A 23,901-nucleotide genomic window follows, 5' to 3' on the forward strand; every position below is an offset into this window, starting at 1 on the left:
GAATGCTACTGGCCTGCCTGCCTGGTTGAGGGTAGCAGCCAGGGCGACGTCTGACGCATCGCTCTCGACTTGAAAAGGGATGGTTTCGTCCACCGCGTGCATAGTGGCCTTGATGATGTCGGCCTTGATACAGCTGAAGGCCGACCGGGCCATCTTGCTGCACCCCCCACTGGGCATAATAGGAGAAAAGCCCCAAGCACCGTTTAAGGGCCTTGAGACTATGGGGTAGGGGAGTTCCTTGAGGGGGCGCATGCGGTCAGGGTCGGGCCCTAGGACCCCATTTTCCACGACATAGCCGAGGATGGCTAGTCGGGTTGTGTGGAAAACGCATTTTTCTTTGTTGAAGGTCAGGTTGAGGGCCTGGGCGGTCTGGAGAAACTTTTCAAGGTTTGCGTCATGGTCCTGCTGATCATGGCCGCAGATGGTGACATTGTTCAAGTACGGGTAAGTAGCCCGCAGCCCATACTGGTCCACCATTTGGTCCATCGCCCTCTGGAAGACGGAGACCCAATTAGTAACGCTGAAGGGGACCCTAAGGAAGTGGAAAAGCCGGAAGGCTGCTTCAAAAGCAGTATAGAGGTGGTGATAGGAAGCTGGTGGTAGGCAGATTTCAGGTCGACCGTGGAGAATATCCAGTATTGCGCGATCCGGTTGACCATCTCTGTTATGTGGGGGAGGGGGTACGCACGGCCTGTGTGAAGCGGTTTATGCTCTGGCTGTAATCCATTCTTTTCCCCGGACCGGACTACCACCATTTGTGCCCTCCAGGGGCTGTTGCTAGCCTCGATGACCCCCTCTATCAGTAAACGCTGAACCTCTGACTTGATGAAAGTCATACCTTGGGCACTGTGCCACCGGCTCCTGGTGGCGACGGGCTTACGGATGAGGTTTGCGAATAGTGAGTGAGGTGCAACTTTCAGTGTTGCGAGGCTGCATACCGTGAGGGGGGGCAAGGGTCCGCCGAACTTCAGGGTCAGGCTTCAGTGGCTACATTGGAAATCCAGGCCGAGCAGCAGGGGGGCGCAGAGGTGAGGGAGGATGTACAGCTTAAAACGGGTGTATTCGGCGCCCTAGATCGCGTGTTTCGCAATACAGTACCACTTGATTTGGACCGAATGGGACCCAGAGGCGAGGGCGATGGTTTGGGATGCGGGATAGGTGCACAGGGAGCAACGTCGTACCGTTTCTGGTTGCACGAAACTCTCCGTGCTCCCGGAGTGTAAAAGGCAGGGAGTGTCGCGCCCGTTGATCTGGAGGAGCATCATGGAGATCCGCAGGTGCTTTGGCTGCGACTGGTCGAGGGTGAATGCTCCCAGCTGTGGGTAGTCTGAATCTTCTGCCGAGTTGGAGTCACAAAATGGCCGCCCCCGTTGGTCGCACCTGTCAGGTTTAGAAGATGGCCGCCCCCATGACTCGCACGAGGCCGATGACACGTCAAAAAGGGCCGTGTCCGGCCGGCACGCAGCCGCTTGGTGGGGCCTGCGGGCCTGTGAGCTCAATTTTCGGGCCTGTTGGGCTTTTTGTTTCTGGGCCTTGGGCCTGGTCAGACAGACCCTTGCGAAATGCCCACTTATTCCGCAGTCGCTACAGGTCGCGGAACGGGCTGGGCAGCGCTGTCGTGGATGCTGGCCCTGCCCACAGAAAAAGCAGGTTGTGCCCCTGGTCTGGGCGGGTCGCCGCGCGGCGCAGGCCCGTGGCGTGGCCGAGTCTGGGGAAGGCCGAGAGGGGCTTGCATGCTCTGCGGGATACGTGCCGAGGTTCTGGTAGGTCACCTCCAGAGAGGTGGTGAGCGTTACCGTTTCCTGCAGATCTTTCGCCCCATTTTCCAGGAGTCGCTGCCTAATATAGTTCGATCGGATTCCAGACACATAAGCGTCGCGGATGTGTAGGTTCATGTGGACCTCCGCGGTCACATCTTGATGGTTACACCATCTAGCGAGCATGGTGAGCTTTTCCAAGGACTCGTCCAGCGATTCCCCTGAGTGCTGCCGGCAAGTAGAGAGCAGATGCTGTGCATGTACCTCATTGATGGGTTTTACGAAACCCTTCCTCAGAATCTCGATTGCCACGCTGTAGTTGGCCGCCTTCTCGATCAAGCCGGAGATTCTGTGGCTCACCCGGGCGTGGAGTAGGTGCAGCTTGCGAGGCTCAGCGACGGGGTCTGCCGAGGAGTCCAGGTAGGCCTCAAAACACCAAATCCAGTGTTCAAAAATGTCTTTGACTTCCGGTGTACATGCGTCCAGGTCGAGCTTTTCTGGCTTGAAATGAAATGAAAATCGCTTATTGTCACAAGTAGGCTTCAAATGAAGTTACTGTGAAAAGCCCTTAGTCTCCACATTCCGGCGCCTGTTCGGGGAGGCTGGTTCGGGAATTGAACCATGCTGCTGGCCTGCCTTGGTCTGCTTTAAAAGCCAGCAATTTAGCCCAGTGTGCTAAACCGCTATCCATCCGCCATCCATCCTATCATAATCTGTTTATTAAATTGATATACCCTCAATTATGACACGAGAGAGTGTACTCGTAAAACGAAGGCTTTAATAAACAGAGAACTTCGCCAGCCGGAGAGATGAGAGCTCACTGAGGGCCCCCCACAGGACGCCACGTTATATCCTGACCCTGGGAGATGGGAGCTGGAGCCCCCCGGGGTTCCAAACCCGATTTTAAAGGGACATTACATGCATGATCTTAAAGACACATCACCTATTCATCACAATGTGCAAGGGACAGGGGGAAGGAGTCTGAGGCGCTGTGGTGTTCCGGTACCTCCCCTGCGGGAGTCATGGGCATGGGCCCCAGCACCTCCTCCTCCCTCGGAATGCCCAATGGTCCCCGGGCTATTCCATGGGACGAGGGTGTGAGCAGAGCTAACCCCTGAGGCACCCCCGACACCTGGCACGGCCAGTCCCGGAGATCCACTCTCATCTCGACCAGGGTCTGCATGCTCACAGCCAGGGTGCAAGGGAGTGGATCATCTCCATCACATCATTATTCGACTGTGCCGTCACCTTCTGGGTCTGTGCCACATCAGCCAGTGACTGCGCTATCTCCCTCTGGTACTTGGCCACCTCCCTCTGGTACTGGGCCACCTCCTTCAGGTACTGGGCCATGTCAGCCAGTGCCTGGGCAATGCTTCCAACGCTCTCGGCCATGGCCCGCTGTGCTTGGATCATGCTCTGGAGTCCAGCTGGCTCTGGTTCATGGCTGCCTGTGACAGGGTAGCCATGTCCTGAGCCTCGGCCACCACCTGCATAGATTGCCCCAGGCCTTGGTCATCTTGGCCCATGGCCGAAACCTTCACCCGCAAGGCCTCCACCGCGGACGGCACCCGTGCAGTGTTAGCCTGGGTGGCACGCAAGATCGGCACCACCTACAGCTCCTGCACGCGGTTGGACTTCTCCAACCGCACCTGCAGATGCTGGATGCTTGCCGACAAGCCCTCATTTAGTCCCTGGCTCTGCGACTGCATCTCCACAATCGATGGGACTGTCCGTTCCAAAGCGCAAAACCCATCTGGACAGATGCTGTTCCCGAGGGTCGGACCACCCTCCGATCGTCCGCCTCCTCGGGGGTTCTTATCTCCATCTGATGTACCACAGCATGTGTGTGATGTGCACCAGATAGTGCCCCAGGAGCCTCTTCACTGAAGTGCCCATCCGAGGTAAGTGTCTCAAGGATGGTGGAAGGTGTTGAAGACAGCTGTGATGGGGAGTCGGTGTCTTCTCCGGACTCGAGCTCCGGGGTGACACGGAATGTGGGACGAGGGCTCCCACCCGTGTCTGTGTCATCACATTCATTGATCCGCACCTGGAGTTGTGGTTTAAGGGCGGGGGACACCAGAAGGGCCCGTACCATCAGCAGCAGCTCCTGCAAGACACAAGACAAGACGCATGGTTGCATAATCGGCCGGAGGTTTGCGGGGATGGTTAGGGTGTGGGGAGAGAGGGGTTGTATGGGTTGGGGGGCTGGTGGTAGGGAGGGGGTTTGGGGGTAGTGGGTCAGGGATGATGATGGTGGGTGGGGTGGATGTGGGGGTGGTGTGCGTGTGGTGGTGGGGGGTTGACACACACGCCATGGGGAACTGCAACTCAGCAGGGTCTTACTTCCTTGTGGGGGGAGTGGAGGAGAAGGGAGGTGAAACAGAACATGCACAGTTTTAGTCAGTCTGACGCATGCAGCCCAGGGGGTGGGTAGCTGGTGGCTTCAGTGGCCAAGGCACCCGGCCACGGCAGCCGCTATGGGTGCCGGCATGTGGTGCAAGGTGGGGTTCCAGCCGCCCTCCGGGTGGGTGGGGGTGGGGTTACGGTTGGGTGGGACAGAGATTGGTGCTAGGGGCACAGTGCTGCCTACTCACTCTGGCTGTCCTGAGGAGGTTGTGCAGGTTCTTTCTGCATTGCTGACCTCTGCCACCCGTGTCCAGGCCTGCCGAACGGCGACGGCTGGTCGCCTCCTTCCCGGGCTGGGCTACCGGGTGGCCCGCCTCTCCTCCACGGCGTCTAGCAGGGGCTTGTTGCCATCTTGTTAGCAGGGATGGTGTGTGTCGGGAGTGGAGTGCTTTTATACGGCTGCAGCTTGTACCAATCCCTAATCCGGCAAATCAGACACCGTTTTTCATTGGAACCGCGCATGTTCCATGTGGCATCGGTGCTAGCCCCTTAACAGTCAGTGAATTGGTTCAGGTGCGGCACCAGTTTTGCTGTTGTAGAAGTCCATTAATCCTGCCCCGGCGTCAACACTTAAGGCGGGATTCTCTGATCGCCGACGCCGAAATCGCATTCTGCGATAGGCCGGAGAATCCATGTTTACGCCGGAATCGGGGACAGTGCCGTTTTTCCGATGCTCTGCCCCCTCAAAAATGGAGTATTCAAGGAGTACGCCCCACGCCGACGGGACAGCTCAGGCTGTCACCTGAGGCTCACCCCCGATTATCCGTCCCCGAAGACCGAGTCCCCAACGGCACGGTGCGCCTGTCCTCTCACTTTTCGGGGACCTCGCGTGGCGGCTGTGGACTGTGCCCAGTGCCGCTACAGTCGGGGGGGGGGCTGTTCCGCTGACAGGGGGGGCATCAGCAAGGGCTGGAGAGAGGTGGTCCGGGGGTGGCGGGGGGGGGTTACAGGGGGGTAGCTTTTGGCAGGCCGGGTCTACACGCGGCTGGCACCATGTTGTACGGCGCGGCCGCCGCATGCTGGCGCCGTGCGCATGAGGGGCCATGGACCCGGCAATACTGCATCCATATCGGCAGGTAAAGCCGGCGTGCACGGCTGCTAGCCCCTCACCGGGCGGAGCATCAGTGCAGGGGCGGCCCCGACTTTTTGGTCTTAAGACCAGACGGATCCTGCGGATATAACCGCAGAATTGGAGAATCCAGCCCTTAGTCTCAGGAATGAAGAATCCAGTCCCATATGCAAGTGTGAAATATCCAAAAATGCTATGCTAAATAGTGAAGGAAACCTCTCATCAGGTTAATAAAAACAAAGAAAGGTGCCATTGCCAAGATGAAAGCAAATTTTGCATGTCATGGCATTTGAAATGAAGTTGTGTTAAACAATCGGCAACAATTTCACTCAAGGCAATCCCAAATGGATTACATAACAAAATAAATTTGGAATTTGTAGATGGTCCCCAATGCTCGACCTCAAACATTGTTTCATGATTGACACCAGAAATGTAGAATTAAGATAATTGCAGAGGACACTTAGTTATGATTGCCATGAAATAACAAGCATAAACCTGTTGCATAATTTCACTTTGAACATCATATATGTTGTTATTCCTATTTAGAATATATCACAAAATGAATAAATTGGCTGTGCTCTAAAGATTTAAAACTTTCCTTGTTATTCCCCATTTCATGGAGTCACAAAATGGTTTGAGGTGAATGTTGTACCTCACACAGTGGGCAGGATTCTCGTTTTCAGAGATTAAGGGCTGAATTCTCCGCCATCGGGATTCTCCGTTTTGCCGGCAGCCCGGGGTTTCCCAACGCCGTGGGGCTGCCCCACAATGGGAAACCCCATTCACCAGCTGGCGAAACGGAGAATCCCGATGGTGTGCTGCACCAGAAATCCCCCCCATGTCTTGACGCCAGGACTACGACAACTAAATTGCGCTGGTCCCAGAGCAATTCATGATTCGTTAATGGGCTAGCACCGGCGCCACGTGGAACTCGATCGATTCCAATGAATAACTGTCCGATTCACCGGGGTTGGGACTGCCACTCCAGAGGCTGACAAGCTGCAGCCGCATATTAGTACTCCACTCCCCACACACACTCATTTCAGACAAGATGGCAGCACAAAAAGCAGCACCCCGTTTCGCGGATGCAGAGCTCGGGACCCGACTGGACACCGTGGGGAAGTGGGCCACCCTGTTCCCCGGGTGGGAAGGAGGCTGCCACCGTACACCAGCCCTGGGCGCAGGTGACAGAGGCTGTGAGTGCCATGGGCCCCACCGCCAGGACCGGAGAGCAGTCTCGCAAGAAGCTGCACGACTTCCTCAGGGCGGCCAACGTGAGCAGGCAGCACTGTGTCCCTGGCACCAACCCCCAACCTACACACCCGTAACGTCCCCTCCAACCAACCCGGAGGGTGACCGAACCTCAGTCGGTAGTGTGGTCACTCCCCACACTGCACCACATGCCAGCACCCATACCGGGTGCTCTGGCCACGGAGGCCACCTGCTGCCCACCCTTGTGCTCCCTGCGTCCGACAGTCTAACACTGCACTTTCTGTCTCTCCCCCCACCCTCTAGAAGGCGGTGAATAACTGGAGAGAGAGAGAGAGAGAGAGAGAGGAGACTTACAGCTCCTCACAGCAGAGGGTACAGGACCTGGTCGACGTGCCCGGAGACAGGGCAGTCGCCGAGGTGGAGGTTGGCATCGGGAACCAAATAAGCCCCGCTGGGATGCAGTTTCCCATGGCAAACATGCCACGACCCCACTCCATCCCCCCCTCATCACCCCAATCCGCAATCCAAACATACGTCATGTCTTGTGTGTTGTAGGATCACCTGACGACGAGGTGGGCCCTTCTCGTGTCCCCTGACCCCAACCCAAGCAGAATCTAGAAGTGAGGAGGCAATGGATAGCAAAGGGAGACCCCAAACACCAACCCGAGACACCCAAGAGCACCAGTCCGGGGACAATACTGACTTCCCGTCACTGCTGTCTCCAACACCCTCCACCATCCCAGAGACACTCACCTCAGATGGGCACTTTGGTGAAGAGGCTCCTGGGGCTCTACCTGGTGCGCACTACACACGTGCTGCGGTACACCAGGTGGAAGTAGGAACCCGCGTGTGGGCGGGTGGTTGGAGCGCGGCCTGACCCCTGGGACTAGCTGCCGTCCAGACGGGTCTGGGGCTTCTGGAAAGGGCGGTCCCACCGAGGAGATGCAGACACAGAATTGGGGACTACATGAGGGGCTGTCAGCAACCATCCAGTGCCTGCAGGTGCAGTTGGAGGAGTCTAATTGCCTGCAGGGGCCGGAGGCTGTGTGATAATGCATGCCATCCAAGCCAACACTGCACGGGTGGCATCCACGGTTGAGGCCTTGGGTAGAAGGTGTCAGCCATGAGTCAAGATGTCTCTGTGCGGGCAGTGGCCGAGGCACAGGACAGGGTTGTCTTGCCACAGGCAGCTATGTACCATGGAGCTCCAGAGCTTGACCCAGTCACAACGGGCTACGGCTGAGGCCGTCGTCGGCATTGCCCAGGCGCTGGCTGACCTGAGCCAGTCCCAGAGGGAGGTGGCCCAGTCCCTGTGCTCCATGGCCGCGAGCATGGAGACCCTGTCGAGACAAGAGCGGGCTTCCTGGACTGGTAGTACCAGGTGCCGGGGTAGCCCCAAGAGTCCGCTCTGGTCACACCCCCATCCCACTGAGTACCCCGGGGCCATCGGGCACCACGAGGGAGGAGGAGGGGATGGGGCCCATGCCGGTGACTCCTGCCAGGGAGGTGCCGGAACACCACAGCACCTCGAGACTCCCCCCCCCAACCCCCCCCTCCTGTCCCTGGCGCATTCGATGGGCAGCGGGCAGAACAGGGTGGCACCACGCCATCGCAACAGAGGACGGCCGCCAAACAAGACCCATGTCACAAGACGGGATTCGCAGCAGGCCGACTCACCCCTGATGTACCGCCCGGGGATCCACCTAAATGTAGTGTTAGGGCCTGTGGGGCGAGAAAGGTAGAGACCAGTTAAGTTGGCATGGGTGACTTCCGGTGGCGGCCATGGAGTGAGTGGTCACTTATTTGGTAGCTCCAGCTCGTGGTGGACCTTTATGACCTTTTTCCCCGACTTATGGAGGATTTGATCAGTAAAATAGGAGACTGGTGAGGGAGAGGAGAAGAATCGCCCACCAGTTTATGGATTCGTGGACCAGAAGCGGTCTGAAAAGGAGATTGTTGGGCAAAGAAGGGAGTGGAGTCTGCAGCACAGGAAAACATAGTGGAGGCTCAGGGATTGGGATTATCGGCTCAGTTGTCAACGAAGCAGCTAGTGGAATTCCTTCAGGAGGCTTTGCTAAGCAAAGAAGAGAGTATCTGGACCCGATTAAGACGGGGATTGACCGGGTGGAGCAAAGATTGGAAGCCCAGGGCCAGGTGATTCAAAAGGTGGAAGAGGCGGTGGCTGGGCATGAGGACAAGCTAACCGTGATAGCGGCGGAGATGGGGCTGATGAGGGACCACCAGAAAAGGCTGCAAGAGAAAGTGGAGGATCTGGAAAACAGGTCCCCCAGGCAGAACTTGAGGATCGTTGGCCTCCCAGAGGGCAGCGAGGGATCGAATGCAGGGGCATATAGATGTGCATATAGGGGCATATATGTGGCGCGTATGTTCGGGAAGCTGCGTTTACTCGACCCTTGGAGGTGGACAGGGCGCACAGAGTGCTTCTGAGGAAGCCACGAATGAATGAGCCGCCGAGGGCGATGGTGGTACAAATGCACCTGTTCCTGGACAAGGAACAGATCTTGAGGTGGGCCAAGCAGACGACGAGCTGGAAATGGGAAGATAACGAGCTGCGCATTTACCAGGACTTGGGTGCGGAACTGGCCAAAAGAAGGGCGAGCTTCAATAAAGTTAAATCGGCCCTCTTCAAGAAGGGGGTGAAGTTTGGCATGTTGTACCCAGCTCGTTTGTGGGTCACTTACGAGGGTCAAGAACTTTATCAGATCGCCGGATAAGGCGATGAACTTTGTTAAGGGCAGGGGACAGGCAGGTGATGGAGGACATTGAACTTGGGGGCGAGCAACTCTGTACCTATGCTGCTAAATTTATTTTCTTTTGTATGTATTATTTTTGAACCAATTTTTGGGCCGTTGCTCAGTTTTGTATGCGGGTTAACTTTGTTCTTAATGGGGGATGGTGGGTGGAATTTATTTTCTTTGTGTTTGTTGGGGATTGTTGTTTTGCATATGTATGTTCGAACGGGGTGGGGGAGGGAGATCAGTGGGGGGGGGTAGGATGCTTGGCACCATGGGCGGGGGCTACCAGGTCAGGTGGGCAGTGGAAGCGCAGTGGGGGCGAGCAAGTGATTAGTTTGTTATGTGCGTTTGGGATTGTTATTTTGTTAGTGGGGGGGTGAATTGTTCTGCTGTCAGGGGAGAGACTGCACTTGGAGACAAATTGGAGGTCGATGATAAAAGCGAATTACTGCAGATGCTGGAATCTGAAATGAAAGAGAAAATGCTGGAAAATCTCAGCAGGTCTGGCAGCATTTGTAGGGAGAGAAAAGAGCTAACGTTTCGAGTCCAATGACTCTTTGTCAAAGCTCAGTTGATGACCCAGTTGATGTTGATGACCCAAGGGTGGGCCTGAGGAGGCGTGGGACGCGAGCTGGAGGCTGGCTTAAGAAGGGTGATGATTGATCGGCGGCGGCGGGGTGGGGTGCGCGCGCCGACCAGGCTGATCACATGGAACGTGAGAGGGCTGATAGGGCCGGTCAAGAGGGCTTGCGTGTTCATGCATTTGAAGAGCTTGAAGGCAGACGTGGCAATGCTACAGGAGACACACCGGAGGGTAGGGCATCAGACTAGGCTGAGGAAGGGTTGGGTTGGGCAGGTATTTCACTCGAGGCTAAACTCTAAAATTAGGGGGGTTGTGATCTTGATTGATAAGTGGGTGTCATTTGAGGTAGGGAATATAGTGGCGGACTCAGGGAGTAGGTATGTTACAGTGAGTGGGAAGCTGGAGGGGATGCCGGTGGTATGAGTGAATATTTACGCACCAAGCTGGGATGACGCGGTGTTTATGAGGCGGGTGTTGAGGAAGATTACGGACCTGGACTCGCATAGGTTGACCATGAGGGGGAGGGTGGACTTTAATATGGTTGTTGATCCGCGGTTGGATCGGTCGAGTTCAAGGCTAGGGAGGGTGCCAGCGGCTGCGAAGGAACTAAAGGGGTTTATGGAACAGATGGAGGGGGGGTTAGATCTGTGGAGGTTCAGACTGCCAAGGGCGAAGGAGTTTTCTTTTTCCTCCCCTGTTCACAAAGTGTACTCCCGGATTGATTTTTTCATTTTGAACAAGGCTTTGCTGGCGGGAGTGGTGGATGCCGAGTATTCGGCGATTGTTGTGTCGGACCATGCCCCACACTGGGTTGATTTACGGGTGAGCAAGGAGGGGGGTCAGCGCCCGCAATGGAGATTGGATGTAGGACTGTTCGCGAATGAGGGGGGGTGCGAGCGGGAGAGGGAGACCATCCAGAATTATTTGGAGATAAATGACACGGGGGAAGTTTCGGCAGCAAAGGTGTGGGAAGCGCTCTGAAGGCAGTGGTTAGCGGGGAGCTAATTTCGATACGGGTTCATAGGGAGAAGGTGGAGTGGGCAGAGATGGATAGGCTGGTTAGGGAGATACTCCATGTGGACAGAAGGTATTCTGAAGCCCCGGGGCAGGGTTGTTGAAGGAGCGGCAGAAGCTGCAGATGGAATTTGGTCTGATATCCACAGGGAAGGCGGTGGGGAGGTTGAGGAAGGCGAGGGGCGATATATGAATATGGTGAGAAGGCCAGTAGGATGCTAGCACATCAGCTCAGGAAAAGGGAGGCGGTCAGGGAGATAGGAAGAGTGAAGGACAGAGGGAGGAACGAGGTCTTGGACCCTGCGGGGGGTGAACAGGGTGTTCAAGGAATTTTACAGACGGCTGCATGAGTCGGAGCACCCTGCTGGGGTGGAGGGATGAGGCAGTTTTAGGAAGGGTTGAAGCTTCTGAAGGTGGAGGAAGGGATGGTGGAGGGGCTGGGAGCCCCGATCGGGATTATAGAAGTAGTAGAGGGATTGGAAGCCATGCAGTCGGGAAAGGCCCTGGGACTACCCAGTTGAATTTTACAAGACGTTGTCTAGGGTGGTGGGCCCTCTGCTGGTGAAAAGATTTAATGAGGCAAGGGAGCAGGGCGTTCTTCCCCCAACAATGTCACAGTCTTCGATCTCGTTGATCCTAAGCGTGAGAAGGACCCAGAGCAATGTGGGTCATGCAGACCAATCTCGCTATTGAATGTCGATGTCAAATTGCTGGCCAAACTTCTGGCCTCAAGGATAGAGGATTGTGTTCCGGGGGTGATAGGGGAAGACCAGACGGGGTTTGTCAAAGGCAGGTAGCTAACGGCCAATGTTAGAAGGCTTCTGAATGTGATCATGATGCCCTCCGAGGGGGGGAGGCGGAGGTGGTGGCCTTTGACCGTGTGGAATGGATTTATTTGTGGGAGGTCCTGGGACGATTTGGGTTTGAGCAGGGCTTTATTAACTGGGTTCAGTTGCTGTACCAGGCACCGGTGGCGAGTGTGTGGACGAACCCGGTGAGTTTGGACTACTTTAGACTGCACCGGGGGACAAGGCAAGGATGTCCCCATTCCCCACTATTGTTTGCCTTAGCTATTGAGCCATTGGCGATGGCGCTGAGAGTATCAAAGGACTGGAAGGGGCTAGTCCAGGGGGGTGGAACACAGGGTCTCGTTATATGCAGACGACCTACTCCTATATATTTCTGACCCGTTAGGGGGATGGGGGAGATTATGCGGATCTTGGGGGAATTTGGCCGGTTTTCGGGGTATAAATTGAATATGGGTAAAAGCGAGGTTTTTGTAATTCAGGCGAGGGGGCAGGAGAGGAGACTGGGGGAGTTGCTGTTTAAAGTGGTGGGAGGGAGCTTTCGCTACTTGGGTATTCAGGTGGCACGGGGACGGGAGCAGCTACATAAATTAAATCTGGCCCGGTTATTTGAACAAATGAAGGAGGACTTTTGGAGGTGGGACATGGACCCGTTGTCAGGGGCAGGGAGGGTACAGACCGTAGAAATGACGGTTCTCCCGAGATTTCTGTTTCTTTTCCAGTGCCTCCCTATTTTTGTACCAAAGGCCTTTTTTAAGCGGGTGAATAGGGTGATATCTGGGTTTGTGTGGGCGGGTAAACCCCCCCCCGGTAAAGAAAGTACTGTTAGAGTGGAGTTGGGGGTGGGGCTGGCACTGTCGAACTTTAGGAACTACTACTGGGTGGCAAATATAGCCATGATTAGGAAGTGGGTAGTGAGGGAGGGGTCGGTGTGGGAGCGGGTGGAGGCAGCCTAATGTAAGGGCACACGTTTGGGGGCATTGGTAACGGCTCCTCTGCTGTTCTTGCCGGTCCGGTACTCCACAAGCCCAGTGGTAGTGGCGGCCCTGAGAGTTTCGGGGCAGTGGCGGAAGCATATGGGAGTGTCGGGAGTGTCGGTCTGGGCTCCCATTTACGGCAATCACTGGTTTGCCCTGGGGAAGTGGGGTTTCGGAGGTGGCAGAGAGCAGGGATTGAGAGGATGGAGGACCAGTTTATTGCTGGGAGCTTTCCCGGTTTGGAGGATCTAGAAGTGGAGTTTGAATTGCCGGGAGGGAATGGGTTTCGGTATCTGCAGGTAACGGATTTTGAGCGAAGGCAGGTTTCGACCATTCCGCTTCTACCGAGGATACAGGACAAAGTAGTTTCTATTACGGGGGAGGGGAAGGTATCGGAAATTTGTAAAGAACCTATGGTGTGGGAGGAAACCCAGATAGGTGTGCTAAAGCGTAAATGGGAAGATGAGTTGGGAAAGGAGTTGGAGGCGGGTCTGTGAGAGGATGCCCTGAGCAGAGTCAACTCAACCTCATCATGTGCCAGGCTCAGCCTGCTACAATTCAAAATGGTTCACCGGGCACACATGACGGTGGCCCGGATGAGCAGGTTTTTTGGGGTGGAGGACAGGTGTGTGAGGTGTGCAGGAGGGCCCGCAAATCATGTCCACATGTTTTGGGCATGTCCGATGCTCAGGGGATTCTGGCAGGGATTTGCCGATGTCATGTCCACGGTTCTAAAAACGAGGGTGGCGCCAAGTCCAGAGGTGGCGATTTTTGGAGTGTCGGAAGACCCGGGGACGAGAGTGGCTGACGTTTTGGCCTTTGCCTCCTTGGTAGCCCAGAGACGGATCTTACTAGCATGGAGGGGACTCGAAGCCCCCCAAATCAGGGGTTTGGGTTAGCGACATGGCTGGGTTTCTCAGGCTTGATAAAATTAAGTTCGCCCTGAGAGGATCAACGTTAGGGTTCGATCGGAGGTGGTAGCCGTTTATCGACTTCTTTGGAGAAAACTAAACTGTTAGCGGATTCAATAATGCGGGGGGGGGGGTTAGAGAGTAAGGGGGGGTGGGGTTGTTACGCTATTTTTGTCTAGCTTAGGCGGGAACAGTGGGAGATGCAGGGGTGTGTTATGCACTGAATTATGTTTACATTTGTATTTGTATCTTTTGTTGTTCTAAAACTGTAAATGCCTTAATAAAATGTTTGTTTAAAGAAAACTGGCATGGGTGCAGCACATATGATAGAGTTAGGGTCTAGGGCACAAACCTTTATACTGATATTCACATGTTATTTGCATAATAAACACCTGTGTACAAAAGTTCCAACCTGCCTCGGTGCTCTGTCAGCAGGATGTGAGGGATGGCTGGACTGGGCTTTGCTGGCTGCAGAGGTGGCGCTGGGGAGGAAATGGGCAGACGTTGGAGGAGATCACGGACCCCACCCCTCCCCTCCAAAGCCCAACCGCAACCCCCCACCATCCCATGGGTTTGGTGGGACCATGTGATGGAATGACCAGCTCGCATGCAGGGCTCACCCAGGTGGACGGTGGAAATAGCTGCCATGAGCAGGAGTCAGACAGGGTTGGGGGGAGTGGGGGGGATGGAGATGGGCGGACAGTGGAGATGATCACGGGCCGTGGCCCTCAGGCCAGACTGCGCACATCGCTCCTGTACCCTGTCCCTCTCCCTCCAATGCCAAACTGCGTCTCCCCCACCCCCACCATCACAAGGGTTCAATGGGACCATGTGATGGTATGGCCAGATCTCATACAGGGCTGCCCCAGGTGGACAGTGGAATGAGCTACCGTGGGCAGGAGTCAGGTGGGGTTGGGGTGGTGGTGATGTAGGACGGGTGGTCATGGGAGGCGGTTGTCAGCCGTGAAGGGGGGGGGATATTCGTGCTATCGGTCAGGCCCCCTAGTCAGTGAACCTGGAGACGATTAGAGCATCCCGTGCACGCCAGCCCTAGCACTCATGTTGTGCAGTTGCTTGTGCCTGGCTGGACGCCATGCCCTGCCCACCCAGGCCATCCTCCTTCTTGACAGACGAGGCCTGGTGTTCATCCCCCTCCTCCAGCATGTCACTCATCTGCTGCGCAATGTTGTGGAGGATGTAGTAGGCCACCATGATGTGGTAGACTCTCTTAGCGCAAGACTTGAGGGCCCCTCCAGAGCTGTCCAGGCACCTGAACCGCACCTTCAGGACGCCGATGCACGTCCCTGGTCACTGTATGGGCTTGTTGTGGCGGTTTCACGTACCGGCCTGTGGCCTCCAAATACGTATCATCAGCCACGACAGCAGAGGATAACCCCTGTCGCCCAAGTGCTAACCCCTCACCCAGGGGTGCGCCTTGAAAGTGTCAGGAACCGTCGAGTATGCCAGGATGAAGGCGTCATACACACTGCTCGGGTACCGGGCGCAGGCATGCAGCTCATGGTCACAAACCAGTTGCCTGTTCATCGAGTGGAACCCCTTTCGATTTGTGAAGACCGGCCTGTCATGGGCTGGTACTTGTAGGGGGAAATGCAACCCATCAATCACCCCGTGGACGCGGGGCATCCCAGCAATGGCAACAAACCCTGCTGCCCGAGCATCCTGGTGGGCTGTCAATATTCAGGCTGATGTGTTGCGCCGACCAGGCATACAGGGCCTCTATGACGGCACAGAGGCACCTGTGCACTGAGGTCTGCGAGATCCCTGACAGGACCCCACCCACACCTGTTGTGCAAAGGTTCAGGGCGACCGTCACCGGGAGCGTGGTCCTCCCCCATAGCCCAGGTTCGAAGTGCGCCATTTTCCGGCAGATATGTTGCACGGTCCCCCTGCTCAGCCGGAGTGTTCGACAGGGTGCCCAGACCGGCAGGTCCTCGAATGACAGGCGCTGCCGGTACACACAAGGCCTAATGCGGTGCCTCCCTCCCACCTCCTCTTCGGACTGTTGTGCGGCCAGCTCTCCATCCTCATCGGCTGCCCCCGCCGCTGCAGAGTCCTCCCCAAGCAGCTCCTACTCGTACAACCTCAATGCATCCCCCAGGGCTAAGCAGCTAGGGATGAAGGCCTCCATTCCTGCTTGGATTCCAAAGTCCACTGTCTGCAGGGGGTGAAAGGCAGACATGTTAGCATGGTGCGTACCCCTGTGCCCAATCAGCACGGTAGCATTGTGGATAGCACAATTGCTTCACAGCTCCTGGGTCCCAGGTTCGATACCGGCTTTGGTCACTGTCTGTGCGGAGTCTGCACATCCTCCCCGTGTGTGCGTGGGTTTCCTCCGGGTGCTCCGGTTTCCTCCCACAGTCCAAAGATGTGCAGGTTAGGTGGATTGGCCATGATAAATTGCCCTTAGTGTCCAAAATTGCCCTTAGTGTTGGGTGGGGTTACTGGGTTATGGGGATAGGATGGAGGTGTTGACCTTGGGTAGGGTGCGCTTTCCAAGAGCCGGTGCAGACTCGATGGGCCGAATGGCCTCCTTCTACACTGTAAATTCTATGATAATCTATGAATCAGGTCCAACGGGCTACACGGTGGACCCAGCCTGTACTGCAGCCGTTGCCCCCACATGCCCCCTTCCCTTAACCCTCACTCTCTTCCGGCCGTTCCCCCTGGCACTTTTCCCTCTGCACAGCACTCCTAGCCCCGTCGCTGCCTGGGGCCCATCACTGCTGGCAGGGGTACCAGAGCTGGCCGTACCCATGCTGGCGGTATGCTCCGCAGCCCCCGTCGGGCACCCTCCTGTAGGGGCGACTGTGGGCATCCCCCTTGGGTGGACTGCGAGATGCCCCGCCGGCGGGTGGGCCCCGGATATGTTGGGGGGCGGGGGTGGGGGGCGGTGTTATTCCACGGGCCATGGTGGGTGGTCAGTGGGGTGCACAGCAAGATGGCTGCCTTGCAGGCCACGTCAATGCGGCTCGTGCCTTAACGCCTCGGTCCTGGGGGGTCACCCTGACTCCATGGCCCATCCGCCGGTCACCCCACACGACTCTCCCCCAGCCCTGGCAGACACCCTCCCCCAAAGCCAAGCCATGCCAGCAGCAGGACTGACAACCCATGGTTGCACCTCCAGGAACATGACCTACCTCCTATCCCCCTCAGCAGCCATGGTGTCTGTTTCCTAATTTTAAAACCACAAGTGAAACCCGCTGCCGGTAATTCCGGCTGCCAAGGAGCACCGCGGGAGACCTGGAAAATACTGGTCGGGCCCGTTAATGATATGCCATCGCCGTTTACTGTACATGCGGAGTCGAATGCATTGACGGCGCTGTCGATGCACCAGAGCATGGCATTGTGTCAGGCCCCTGGCACAAGCCACAATTTTCAGCTCACGTACGATTCTCCACCCACTCATGTTTCGCGATTCCGGAGTTGTTGGATGGAGAATTTCGGCCAGTATATTATTATAAACTGTATAGAGGAATGCTCATCACTATTTCTAATCTTTTAAAAACTGAACAAATATCTTTAAAATGGCTGAAACTGTGTCGGTCAGTAACCTTGAACAAAAGAAGCCAAGTTGCAGTTTTAGGGAAACTCACACCATCTTATCTCGTAGGAGCTACTAACAACCACGTGCATATTGCACAGCTCAACTTCAAAGGGAGATACACAAAGGTATTTGATGAACCAGGTGATGCGACCATCAATTCACACGAAACCAGGAGTAGAAGTAAACTGTGGCTTTAATCAACTAGAACAGTGCCTGCCTGCGACTGATCTGTTAGTGGGAGCCACCTACAGGGCGACTGCTCTTTATACCTCCCCTCAAGGGGTGGAGCCAGGGGCGGAGCCCACACAGGCCCCAACATGCTACATCATAGGTAATACCTTACAATGGTCCACAGGTGGAGCCCACATGTCCAACAGTGTAATACAGATATGTACATGGTGAATTGTTACAGCAATACATTCACCACACCAGTCGGACCAGCTGAGAAGAAACATCTAAGACAATGGCCTCTCAAACCTTCCCTTTAACCCATAATGGCTGAGACATTATCAGCCTGGAACACATCGTCAATTTCCAAACACCTGCTAAACATCCATTGTTGACGACACCGTGACCAGGTAAAGTCACATGACATAAGCTTCTGGCTTTTAAAAAAATTTAGAGTACCCAATTAATTTTTTCCAATTAAGGGGCAATTTAGCATGGCCAATCCACCTACCCTGCACATCTTTTGGGTTGTGGGGCGAAACCCACGCAAACACAGGGAGAATGTGCAAACTCCACATGGACAGTGTCCCAAAGCCGGGATCGAACCTGGGACCTTGGCGCCGTGAGGCAGCAATGCTAGCACTGCGCCACCATGCTGCCCCTAGACCTCTGGCTTTTTGAACAGGCCTTGCTGAAGTGAATAGCTCAATCTGCTGTTTAACATCTCGCTAGCAGTCCACTGTACTGGTCTTTTCTGTAGTTTTAAAATACCGTACTCACAACTCTAAAGAGGTAGAGTTTTTGTTTCATCAAACCTTGCTTTCAGTTCGTGGTTAGCTTCAGTTTTCTGTAGTTTCAGGAATCCAACACCCAAGGCTTCTTGGAGAGAGTCAGCTAGCTCTTTCTGAAGAGTGTTACAGCTCTCACAGCAGCCTTTTGGAGAGGTTTAGATGAGTCTGTTCACCACTGTCAGAACCGAAACTCATAACCCCCTTAGGTCTCCAAACCATTTCAGTGGGATAAGATCCAATCACTACCTGTTACCGGCAAAGTACAGCCTTTAGTACAGGCTTCTGCTTGAATTAAAGATACAGGCTGCCTTAAAGTTACATGCCCATTAGTCATCCATGGACCAAAAATGTAACAGCAAAAATAAAAGGGGAAATAAAGGAATAATCAAGGATAAACAGGAAGGGCCCTTACAAGCTCTGAAGATCTGCACCACAGAGCCGAGATCTTCATCCAGAACGACATTCTCAATTGCGACTATTATCTGGGTGGACACAGCACACAGAGGCAAAAGTTCACTCACCAGCAACAATGCCACTGAAAACTCCGACTGGCATGGTCAAACTAGGGTTTTCCACAACTTATCTCAGCTCCTCTTCACAAAACACCAATCAGGATTCTCCAGGGACATTGCACAAGACATATATCACAAGAAAAGACAAATATAAGATGTGCACCAGGGCAAAATAAAGGATTACAAGATGAGCAAAGCCAGAGCTCGCGAAAATGCAACCAATCCCACCCTCACATCACGTGGCCGCATCACCACCCCCGCCCCGAGTTAGAGAGACTTTTAATTCAGTCAAGGGTAGGGGGGCAGACAGGAAAGTGGAGTTGAGGCCAGTCAGATCAGCTGTGATCTTATTGAACGGCAGAGCAGACTCGAAGGGCCAAATGGCCTACTCCTGCTCTTAATTCTTATGGATATACATAGATAAAGTCAGTGGGTAGAAAATTTGGAAGAATAGAAAAGTACAATATTATTTAAATGGAGAGAGACTGCAGAATATTGGAGCACAGGGGGATCTGGGTGTTTGAATCTGGCTGTTTAGCACAGGGCTAAATCATTGGCTTTGAAAGCAGACCAAGTCAGGCCAGCAGCACGGTTTGATTCCCGTAACAGCCTCCCTGAACAGGCGCTGGAATGTGGCGACTAGGGGCTTTTCACAGTAACTTCATTTGAAGCCTACTTGTGACAATAAGCGATTTTCATTTCATTTCATTTCATACATTTGGCAAAGATTTAAAAGAAAAACTCTACCTCACAGCAGCTTTCTTCAAAAGAACAGATAAATCATCTGTCTGCATCTTTAAATCTCAATGTTGACCCAGAAGGACCACCCAGTTCAGCCTGAAGCCACCAACATTCAAGATCGGTGTACCCCTTTACTGGGCTTTAAATTCCTAACCTATCTTCTCCCTCTGTAATCTATTTGCATGTGTGAGCCATTCAAACCCCATCTCACCTTATTGTATGAGTCTCACTTAAACAATCTCCTTGCATTGGAAGCCGTGCAGAGAAGATTCACTAGGTTGATTTCTAGGCTGAAAGGGTTGACTTATGCAACCTATATTCATTTGAGTTTAGAAGAATGCGAGGTGACCTCATTGAAACAAAGATTCAGAGGGGGCTTAATGGGGTAGATGCTGAGAGAATGTTTCTCCTCATTAGGAATCTAAAACTAGGGAGCACAATTTCAAAATAGAGGTCCTCCGTTTAAGATGGAGATGAGAACTTATGATGATACAATTATGGAGCATACAGCAGATGACCACAAATTTGGATAGCTGCTCCTGTGGTACTCGCGAGCTTCTCTGGAACAGTTGAGGCAACAGAAACATTGCTTGAGTTGTGTAGCCACCTAAAATGGCTGATTCCCGATTAATTTGGCCAAAACCCGATATAAAATGGCTGACCGAAAAGGCTGATGGGAAAAGCAGCCAACAGGGCACAAACGGACAGCTGCAGACAGAATAGCGTATTCGGCTCTGGGGAAGTCGGCCCAGATCGATACCTGCAACCATTAGCAGCACATCAGCCCAGACATCTGCAGTTTAATCGGCTATCCCCGGGAACAATTGCAACATATTAGCAATTGAATGCCGATCCAGACCACTCGGCGCCAGCAGTGGCCGAGACAAAGAAAGGTGAACGACCACCCCCCGATCAAGGAATCGCCCCATTATTGGAGCATATCGAACCCAGTGATTGGGAACAAGTCCAATCACTTGGGACCAGGGTCAAGGTCCGCCCCGAGAGGCGGGAAGCCCCTGGGACCTATAAAGATAGGGGCCAAGTTCAGATCGACCCTTCTCTCCCTTCTTCTCCTGCTCGCAACCTTCGCAAGAATCATCGACCAGCAACCGTAAGTTTGACTCCAGTAAGATACCTGGCGACTCGTGAGCAAAGGTGACATAATTAGAACGAATAAAACTAAGGCTAATAAGAGCAACAGTTGAACAATTGATCACATTTTTTTGTGGCGGTATGGCTCATTGTCTTGTTTATCTGAAAGGATGGATGTTGCAGATTCAACAGAAGCTTTCAAAAAGGAATTGGAAGAATATTTGTGAAGATGGAAAAATTTGCAGTGCTTTGCATCAAGCACAGGGGAGTGGAATAACAATTTCAAAGTCGGCACAGGCTCTATCGTTCCACAATATGATTTAATGAAGCATTGATCACCAGTGTCCCTAGGTCCCAGAACTCCGTTCATTGAACAGTACTGCATCTAAACTATCTCTCCCATCCCAAATATACCAACAGACCAATAATCCTTACCACTGTCTTTATGATTATCTGGCTGCTTTTCATCAGCCCAGGTTCATGCCCCTTAACCTCACTTCATTAAAATTAAAAATGCAATCAAAGTTATTGTGAATACGGCAGTGAGGAGTCATGAAGTTCAGTAGCTTGTCTTGAGAATGGGTCGAACTAAAGGTGGCAGTTCTGAATTTCACAGCATTATGGTTAAAGTTCTGAGGTTTTGTAGCACTGGTGAGACAGCCCTGGCAGACAGCAAAACAGGTGATGTAGAGAACAAATGTTTAAAGTGGCGGATGGGTTACCAATCAAGTGAATTGCTTTGTCAAGATTATTGAATGTTGTAATGACATCCATCCAAGCAAATAGTGAATATTACATGGTTTTGTGCAGTTAGATGCTGAATCAAGAATACCCAGATTCTGACCTTCACTAGCAGACATGTATTTTCCATGGTTGGACCAGCTTAGTTTCTAGTCAATGGGATCCCCTAGAATAGTGATGGTGGAGGAGTCAGCAATGATAAAATAATTGAATATCATGGGGAGGTGGATAACCATTCTTTTATTGAAGATTGTTCAATAATCTCCATCGAAATTGATGCATATAACGCTCAAGTCCTATCTGTAAAAAACCATAAGTATGAGGGAAATTCTGATCATGTTCAGTACAGACACCTGGGACATTACATGCAATCTATACTCCAATTGTGAATGACTCCTTCATAGATCTCTTGCTAGACCACAACTAAAGTTTTGCATCCAGCCCTGGTCATCACACTTTAGGAAAAATGTGAGGGTTTTTGAGTGGGTAGAGATTTACCAGAATAGTTCCAAGGATGAGATAATTTAGGTTGGAGAAGCTAGCATTGTTCTCCTTGAAGCAAAGGATGTTGAAGGGACACCGGACAGAGGTATACAAGATCATGACAGAATTAGATGATTAATCAATGTTACATGGAATAGGGGGAACAGATTTAGGGTTGTGAGGAGAGAACATCAGGAAGAACTTTTCTAAAAATGCAGAGAGTAGTAACAAGCTAGGTCTTTTAGTAACCAATTCATTTTTTTCCAATTAAGGGGCAATTTACCATTGCCAATCCACCTACCCTGCACATCTTTGGGTTGGGTTGAGACTTAAGCAGATACGGGGAGACTGTGCAAACTCCACACGGACAGTGACCCGGGAGCTGTGGTGAATTTATAATTACTGATAATTCACCAGTGCACTGCATTATGTTGTTATGTTATTAACCCTGTGGGCTCCACCTATGGGCCATTGTGTGGCTTCACCCACAGGGGGATATGTTGGGGCATGTATGGGCTCCGCCCATGGCTCCACCCCTTTAGAGGAAGTATAAGAGCAGCTGACCTGCGGGGCCGCCTTCAGTATTGTACCGGTCACAGGCAGGCACAGTTCCAAGCTGATTAAAACCACGGTTTACTTCTCCACGTGTCTTCAAGTGAATTGATGGTCCCACAGGTCAGCTGCTCTTATACTTCCTCTAAAGAGGTGGAGCCATGGGCGGAGCCTGTACATGCCCCAACATATACCCCTGTGGGTGAAGCCGCACAATGACCCATAGGTGGAGCCCACAGGGTTGATAACATAACACACTGCACTGGTGAATTATCAGTAATTATACATTCACAAGAGCGAACCCAGGTCCTCGAAGCCATGAGGCAGCAGCGCTAACCACTGCACCACCGTGCTGCCCCAGTAACTACCTAGAACTCACTGATTATGAGGGTTATGAAGCAGAAATGGTCAATGATTTCAAAAGGGATGGACACCGAGCGAAATAAACTTGCAGGGCTCCTGGAAAACAGCAGAGATATGGGACTGGATTCCTCCATAAAGAGGTGACATGGACCCGATGGGCTGAATGGCCTCCTTCTGTGCCATAATGACTGCAACTCCTTGCCAAACCCAATTTGGTGGGAAACACTTGGCACCTTTCTTTCGCCCTAAGAAATGGGCACCAGTCGAACGAGATAGAGCACCACATCGCCACATTATCGTTAAAGAGACATAATGAGGGGAAGAAGCAACATTACCCAAAAGTCTGGATGAATCCACCCAAAACAGTAATACGATGGCAAATGGCAAGCATAAACACAACAGGGTTGTCAATTGTTTTTTTTCCATATAAACAAAACGTAGTCTCAATAATACATCGAATTCCAGGACTGGAAGTGTCAGGCCGAGCAGAAGTGCGATACCCGAAATCTCAGGACTGGCCCCACATTCAGCCTCCAACAAGCACCTGGAGGCTCAGCGGCAGCAAACCGGGAAAACCGCCTCAGACGGAACTAGGGGAGCAATTCCATCGAGGCGGTGAAGCTGGACGTGGGAATCGTACTGGCGAACCGAATGGGAGCGAGGACGGCCACAGAAGAACTGCACTTTCCTTCCCTCTTCAAGTTTCCGGCGCCTTCCGAATATCAGGAGGGGGCGGGGCACGTGCGCAGCTGCAGAGGCCAACCGCCGTTTCCATGGAAACAACGGCCGTTAGAGAGAGCGTGCGCGCGAAGCTGCCCGCTCGCGGCTGGGGGGAGGGGAGGGGTAAGGCATTCCAAGATGAAGGTAAGGAGGGGGCATTGGGGAGATGAGGTCAATGTGGGGAGCGGGAGAGATGCAGCGGCTTGAAGAGGAGCTTGATGACGGTGGTAAGAAGAGGAAGGGCAAATCGAGATGGAAGATAGGTGCATAAAATACGGATTAAGTGAAGAAACGCATCATCAACGAGCATTGTAAATTGAGCTCAGGTTCTGGCAAATACTTGGGTTCAATGGTGTCGATGAGCCCTAAAGTGATCTGTTTGCCTGCCACAAGTCTGTAGATGCAAGATGAGGACAGCAGATCACAGACTAATACTGCTTTATTATTTGCTCCTTTAATGCGTGGCTGATATAGGGGCGGTCACAGGAATACAAAACAACATATACGTGGGTTCTTTTATTGTAGCTTGAACATGAACATAAATACACAGCATCAGTATGGGAGCAAGTTTATGCATATTTTACTCTGTCAGTCTACACCCCCAGCGACCCTGATAATGGGCGATGTGTCATTACTTCCTTTAGTGACTCTTCACTTAGTCTCTTAAAGCGATCAGACAACA

The 23,901-nt window shown here is 53.1% G+C and overlaps 1 protein-coding gene across 5 annotated transcripts in view; it reads right to left on the reverse strand.

Moving 5' to 3' along the window:
• The window catches only part of LOC140420115 (cyclin-dependent kinase-like 4), a 97,945-nt gene extending 74,742 nt beyond the window's left edge, over positions 1-23,203 (reverse strand). For 4 of the 5 annotated variants that reach the window (XM_072504163.1, XM_072504148.1, XM_072504157.1 and 1 more), the window contains exon 1: positions 22,835-23,203. The gene's annotated coding sequence lies outside the window, so the exon portion shown is untranslated. Of the gene's footprint in view, positions 1-18,536; positions 22,039-22,834 lie in introns of those variants that run through there. The other variant, XM_072504140.1, reaches the window with a different exon arrangement.
• Between the last annotated feature and the right edge of the window lie 698 nt (positions 23,204-23,901).

This window comes from Scyliorhinus torazame, chromosome 1 (genome assembly GCF_047496885.1).
Source record: "Scyliorhinus torazame isolate Kashiwa2021f chromosome 1, sScyTor2.1, whole genome shotgun sequence".
Taxonomy (NCBI): Eukaryota; Metazoa; Chordata; class Chondrichthyes; order Carcharhiniformes; family Scyliorhinidae; genus Scyliorhinus; species Scyliorhinus torazame.